The following is a 7,330-nucleotide window of genomic DNA, read 5'->3' as shown; positions in this document are numbered from 1 at the left end:
GAGGCTTGTAGCTGAAAACATGTAATTATCATACATGTGCCAATAAATTATTAGATGTGATATGTTTCTGGAGGCGACAGAAATAAAAACGCTAATGTTTAATAAGAAGTATATTTTAATAACATTGTTTTAATAATAATAATAAAAATAATAATAATAACAATTAATTAACTGGACACATTTGTATAATTTAATAGCTTAATACAAAAAATGCTATGTTATTATCAATTATCAATTATGAAATAAAATAATAATAATCATGGTCATAACAATAACAACAACAATAATAATAATTAAATAGATTAATTGCTTAGATTAATTAAAAGATGGTGATTATAAAAACACTCTTTGCTCAAATATATCTTTATGTTTTTATTAAATGATAATTGCTTTCAACATTTAGATTTGGGAATGGCCTCTAACCATGTTATGTCTCTTGTTGGACAGTAATTACCTCTGCTGTAATAACACGACGAGCACATCCTCCCTTTAATCACAAACTCCTGAATAATTTATACGCTTTGTTCTCCACAGCTGTACCTCAGCAGACCCTTTCTGTTTCTTCAATGCAGACCGATAGAAAAGCCCAATACTGAAGCATACAGTACAATGAGATTTCATTACTATCTCATCTGTTTCTCCTAGACCACTTTGAGTATAAAAGGAGTGTAGAGATCTAGAGATCTCAATCACAGACTAGACTCGGATTAGCCCAAATCCCAAAGTATGCAATCAAAGAATTTTTGATAAAATAAACACCAAAATGAAACCAAGACATAAGAGAGCAACACCTGAGCGTTTTCGGTAGCTATAGTGTTTATAAAAGGCATTCGAGTCTGTAATATCAGAACCACACTTTTCTGCGCAAAAGAAGTCAATATTGACACGCCAGATATCCTGAGAAAGCAATACACACTCAGTCATGTTTTCCAGGCGTCCAATAGCAGGTTAGTGTAAAGCGAACGTGAACACTGACCATTCCACTCGGCCTTTATGGTCCAAATCGATGAAAGCTATTCTCTAACGGCCAGTGGAGTCAAAAAATCTGCCATTTCCTTCAGGATGTGCTTTCTTTCTCGCACTCTTTCCATTTGTAGGAAATGTCAGGCGGGCTGTTTCTGAAGCACTTGCTAACAGCACTACTGACACACCGTGGCTCTGTCCGTGGCATTTGGTTTGTTTTTACACAACACTGACTCACACATAACTACCGCCACACTCTTTATAATGTCAGCGCGAGGGCTGGGGTCAGTCTGTGTTTATAGCTACTGTGAGAAGGCAAGATATAAACTACTCCTGCTCTCCAGACAGAAATGACACCAAAATCAATGGCACAAACAGCACGAATTGGGTTTTAACTGCAGAGAAACCGCCGTGAGGATATTTTTTAGGTCTGTACTAATGCTTTGGGACGGGATATGACGCAATATGATGCAGATTTTTAGAAGTGCATGCTTATGCAAAAGTCTCCACCATGATGCTAGGATGTGGATGGTTGCTAGGGTGTTGCTACGCAGTTCTGGGTTGCTTACTGGTCAAAAGAGTCCATCTTCAACTTCATGTGTGATATACATATATATATATATATATATATATATATATATATATATATATATATACACACACACACACACACACATACACTGAATAAATTTACTTAAAGCACACTTGAGATTTAGATTGAGTTTTTATAATATTTAAATATCATATTTGCATGTTTACTGTTCTCAGACGTTGGTTAATCATCACATAACATGCAAGTAAACAAATAAAATATTTAAAAATTTTATTATAATGAATTAAATATATATATGTTCTTACACAAAGCTTTTTATATTAATTAATCCTACTATTGTGTAAAAAAAAAAAAAAAATCAGAAATAAGTCTGACTATGTTACCAAAAATGTAACGGATTATGTTACTAAATAAAATTTGTTTAAATGTAGTTTGTAATCATAAAGTCATAAAAATAATCATAAAATACATTTTTAAGTAATATACCCAGCTCTCTCTCTTACACCATTAGACAAAGTGTATATATATATATATATATATATATATATATATATATATATATATATATATATATATATATATATATATATATAATTGCATTTACAGAATCAATTTAATCATCTTTGGCAGATATATCATCTTGGCTTTAATCTTGTTTATGTTTCTGTGGAAGTAGACTGAAAAACTAACTTACAATTAAAGTAACTTGTGAAATGTAAATTGCCTTCTCTGCAGGGAATGTGTGTGTGTGTGTGTGTGTGTGTGTGTGTGTGTGCTGCAGCTGAAGCCTGACTGAATTGACGCCCTCTCGAGGTCAAAGGTTAATGAACGATTATTTCCCCTCTCCCAGCAGGCCGCGAGTGCTCTTCTGCAGCCAGAGCTGTCAGGACGGAAACATGCTTTTGCATCATTCAGATACCTCTCACGATGTCATTTATGTTGATCGTATCACAATTTGAAAAAAAAAAAGTAAAGAAAAAGCAAAGAATGAAAAAAAAAGGAAGATATTCAATGTTGCACTGAGCGCAGCAGCCCGATTTTATATTTATGAAGGCCATTTTTTAAGATCCTCAAGCCATTTGTCATAGTTACACTTGTAAAAGCCGAAATATAAAATGGTCAGATTCTTTTAAATCACATTCGAGCATTGCTGCATAACGCTTTTCACCAATGTGAAATGTGCAGGGTTAGCGAGAGGCCTCAGGATTTCCAGTGATATGAAGTGATGGAGTGTTTCTTACCCCTGCAGAGGGAACAGCTTTGAAACACATTACTGTGTGAAACCGTCTGTGTGACTGACCTCTTCTCTCTCTCTCTCTCTCTCTCCCCTGACCCCGAACTCCTCTCTCTTCGCTGGCAGGCCTCGGCTTCAGGAGATGCAGAGTTCAGCTCATATTCCGTTTCACCCCGGTCCAGGTGCGGGCGGCTGGACTTGCTGCGAACCGTACCCGGGCCGCGCGCACACCCCCTGCAACTCTCAAAAGCCGAGAAAGAAGATCTTTTTAGTTATTTTCATATACAGCAATTCAATGAAAAATTATTAAACTTAAACCCAAGACACACGTCGTATTCTCTAACCCCCCCCCCAAAAAAGTCGTTTAACAAGCATTGTCTGTGCTGCATCGTATTTATTTTGATGAACTTCCCCTTTTCTGTATAAAATTTTACTTTATAGTCACATATACAAATATCTGGAAAAAATTGATATTGAGGAAATTAAGCATTTTGTGAAAAACACTTCATGACCATAAATAGTACTAAGTTAACTCTCTAGGTGAAATTAAATAAAAAGAAATATGTATTCATTTTGTTTAATATTTTGATATTATATATCATAAAAACGAAAACATCCAAAATATTTTTTTTCCTTTTTAATGTGTTTATTTTGTATATATTAAAACATGTAAATGCAAAGTAAACACAAATATAGAAACTTTTATCTATCTTTTGACAGCACTATATGTATTTTTAGTCTTTTTGATGGTATTTAACAAGACATTGTATATTGGTATATTCACAAAAAAATTACAGACTGGATAGAGTAAACCTCTATGTGATCTAATAAAGGGATCCAGGTTTAATAAAATGTTTGAGGTACAGAAAGCTAGCATCTTAAGTCTTATCTTAAGTGTTATAAAGCTAATAGTTTTTGGTCGGAAATTTAGCTTAAGCGCTTTCCTTCGATACATCTCTAAGAACGTGTCAAGAAAATGAAAAATGCGTTTTAAAACACCATGCATACTGCATTCAGCACTAGCGTTTTGCTATTATTTGCATAATTTCTGTAGTGAATCCCACGCTAAACGGTTGATCCAGTCAATTCTCCTCAGAGTGCTTTGCTTTTAATGCTCTGATTTGTGCTTATTTTGTAGTCTACGTGATCTGTAACCTCACGGTTCATTTAAAATGGCCCGCAAATGAGCCCGTTTCGCTTTCGGAGCTGATTTTGCCTGGCTTTGCGGCGCGAAAAAGAGATTTAGTGATTAGCCGGGCAGCCGCGAGACCGTTACTAATGATATCGGCTCGACTCCGGTTCCAAGCGGTCAGTTGAGCTTTGTTTTTCTCTCCTCGACGCTCTTCCACCTCTCAAATGTCCCTGGGTTCCACCTTCATTTGTGAGGCATAAACATTTGCCTGAACCGAGCACGGGGAGCTCATTTCTCAGCGTTTCGGTGGACAGTTGTCCTGTGGGTTAATGGCTCACCGAAGACCAGAATCAGAGCAGATGAAAGAAAGCAAAGGGCCCTCGTTTTCTCTCATTAATCATGCTTGTTTTCTTTTGGCTGATCTTTTCACCCAGCTTTAAGGACCTGTCCGCTCGACTCGGGGCTCGTCCGAGGCGCAAAGGGCCGCCAGGGGCCTCTAGGAGCCTCTCGATCTCTCAGCTAGAATATCCTCCGGGGGCCTGAATCAGACTGCGCTTTAATGGCTTTTGTAATGGCAAATTATAAAGGCGCTACAAGGGGAAGATTAATCGGGGGTGGTCTACGGGGTAGGAGAGCCCGGGACACGAGGTAACCCGAGAAAGTTAGCGTAGCTCTGAAATATGAAGCGTGCTGCCCTCGTGACAACGTTAACGCAGACATACAAACCCTGCGACGTGACGTCTGGTGTGTTTTTGTTGCCCGGGGGCAACGTGACCGCGGAAAAATCATTATCATTTGTAATATTAACAAATTGTTTTGTCAGCTTTTTCAGCGGCATCATCATTCCTGTGCTAATAGATTTGGTGTAACTCCGATCAGGGCTTTACATTCACCCTCGGGCCTAAAAGGGGTGTTTGTGTGTGTGCTGTCAAAATTAAGCCAAATAGAAATTAGTGACAAATTAAGTACTAAAGATGCTCTTTTTTCCAAATAAAAAAAGCTCTTAGAAAGTCTTAGAAAACTGAATGGCGTTATATGAACATTATTTATACTTGCAGGGGATTCTAAAAAAGGAACATATAATAATATATACTTATAAATTAGTGAGAAAAAAATTACATAATTAACCCAACATGTAAATTAATAAATAAAAGGGGTCTGTGGCTATGCAAGTAATCGTCAATGTCTGAAGAACCTTTTTTAGGAAACCATTAAAGTAACTCACAATTTATTCAACAAAATATCCAATAATTAAAAAATTCAGACAGGACAAAATAATTGCTTTATGAAGGGCCTTTTTGAAGGGCCTTCAAATTTTTCTTGGACAGACTGACAAACATATGTTCAGTGGCATGGAACATCAGAAACAATATATTGATTGAAGACATTTTTCTAATTTTCTTTGTATATTTAAAACAAATGTAAAGAACATTTAATTAAACTGACATTAAAGATATTTTAAATGATCTATGTTAAATAAGTTTTTGTAACTACATTTTTGTTTGCAATATATATATATATACAATATAGCAATACACACACATACAGTATATATTTAGAAAATATTTACATGAATTCCCATGTATATATTCATATATTTTATATTATAAACAAATATATAAACATAACCTATTTTCCTAAAATAAATGCATGCATGTGTATTTATATAAGCATTTTATTTTAATCGCTATTAATTGTTTAACAGTTCTAAAAACAAATTTTCCACAGATATATGAAGCAGCACAATGGTTTTCAATACTGATACTAATAAGGAATCAAAATATTGACTTACATTTGATTTTATCATTTAAACTGTGTCCCTAATACCTGTGTGCTAACACAGTAACTAGGTGTATTGTATGTACACATGCGTAAGTATGTACAGCTCTAATGTTTCTGTAACACACATGTAACAACACTACCAGAGTGGTATGTTTAAGTACAAATATGTAACAGGACATCGATAACAACACTTTTTTTCACTTTCACTAGTACTCATGTAATAGAAATGACTGTATATCACCACATTTTGTAACAACACTTTGAATAAGAGTGATTGGAACAATTGGATGAAGGTATAGGTTTAGGGACATGTAAAGTGGGAGGAGTTGGATGTGGAGTTGGGGCACCACTGTAATAACAGTGTACTTACATGGTAACTCCTAAGGAACTGTCTACTTAATACAAAGTGTAACACTCTGGACACCAACCACAATTTAAATCCAAAGCCTAACTCACTGACCGCTGCTTTGTAACATTAGAGCAATTACTTGCTAAATCCATAGACATCGTCTACTTTATATAAAGTGTAACACTTTATTTAGTCCTGATACATTTTTGTCAGTGTTGTTACACATTTGTAGATACTATGTACCAATGAGTACTTACACTGTGCTTACATACTAAGTACACGTCTTGTTGCTATGTAAGTACACAATATAAATTATGACTTCAAATTGTAACAATATTTCACAATACTACCATTTCTTACTGTATTTACATTAATTGAATAAATCCAGCCTTGGTGAGCATAAGAGACTTCAAAAACATTTTAAAATATTACAGACCCCAAAATCAGTTTTCTACATTAAGTTAAATGTAGATGAGGTTTATCGTATGTATTGTATGACGGTATATTAAAAAAAAAATAAAGAAAAAATAGTTTGATCAAAATGAAAACCTCAATAATAACAAATAACAGTCCAAAAATAACAGTCGGCTGCACCGTGACCGAGTCATGCTTCAGTTGTTTTTGTTTGGTGCTGCTCCTCTAAGAAACCCTGAGCTGGAACCCGAGCACTTGACCCTCCTTAAGAATACAAAAAAACACACAAAAACAGAAAAAGAAACGAAATGGGAGGCCATTGGGAGCCCTCATATCTCATCTCTATTAACGGGTTTACTGGTGACCCCAGGGGTGCTCGTAAAAGTTTACGCCCAGGTTTCAGGCCGAGTCCCCTCTGAAAGAATGAAAGAAATGGGTTAGTTTATGGTTCGCCTTCAGGGTTTTACTGCATGTTTTACTAAAGCTCTCGTTTTAACAGACCCTGGTTCTAATTAGCCAGGCAGTGGCACCGCGGCCGGCCCGAAACCTTCCTTTCTTCTCTGAGGGAGAAAGTGAGAGAGCGAGCGCACGAGAGAGACTGTAATTGACTGTTGATCTGGGAGGACACACGCAGGTCAGGTTGGGAGGTGAAGGAGACCAGTATTCGCTGAGATATGCTGCCACTTCAGGAATGTAATGAACAGCTCCAGTCATAAAACGCTGGGCCCCGTATATCATATCTTTTCTAAACACATTTGCGGTGCAGAGGGTAAATCTGCGTTACCTCGGCCGTCAGGAATGTCTTCACAGAGAGAAGAGAGAGCACATCATCCCAGATGAAACAGAAAGCAGAGCGCTTCCAGCAAGTGCTACGACTGTAAAAAAGGACAGAGGGGTTATCGC

Source organism: Puntigrus tetrazona, chromosome 14, assembly GCF_018831695.1.
Source record: "Puntigrus tetrazona isolate hp1 chromosome 14, ASM1883169v1, whole genome shotgun sequence".
NCBI classification, from domain to species: Eukaryota; Metazoa; Chordata; class Actinopteri; order Cypriniformes; family Cyprinidae; genus Puntigrus; species Puntigrus tetrazona.
The sequence above is the reverse complement of the archived record's forward strand: the minus strand, read 5'-3'. Positions refer to the sequence as shown.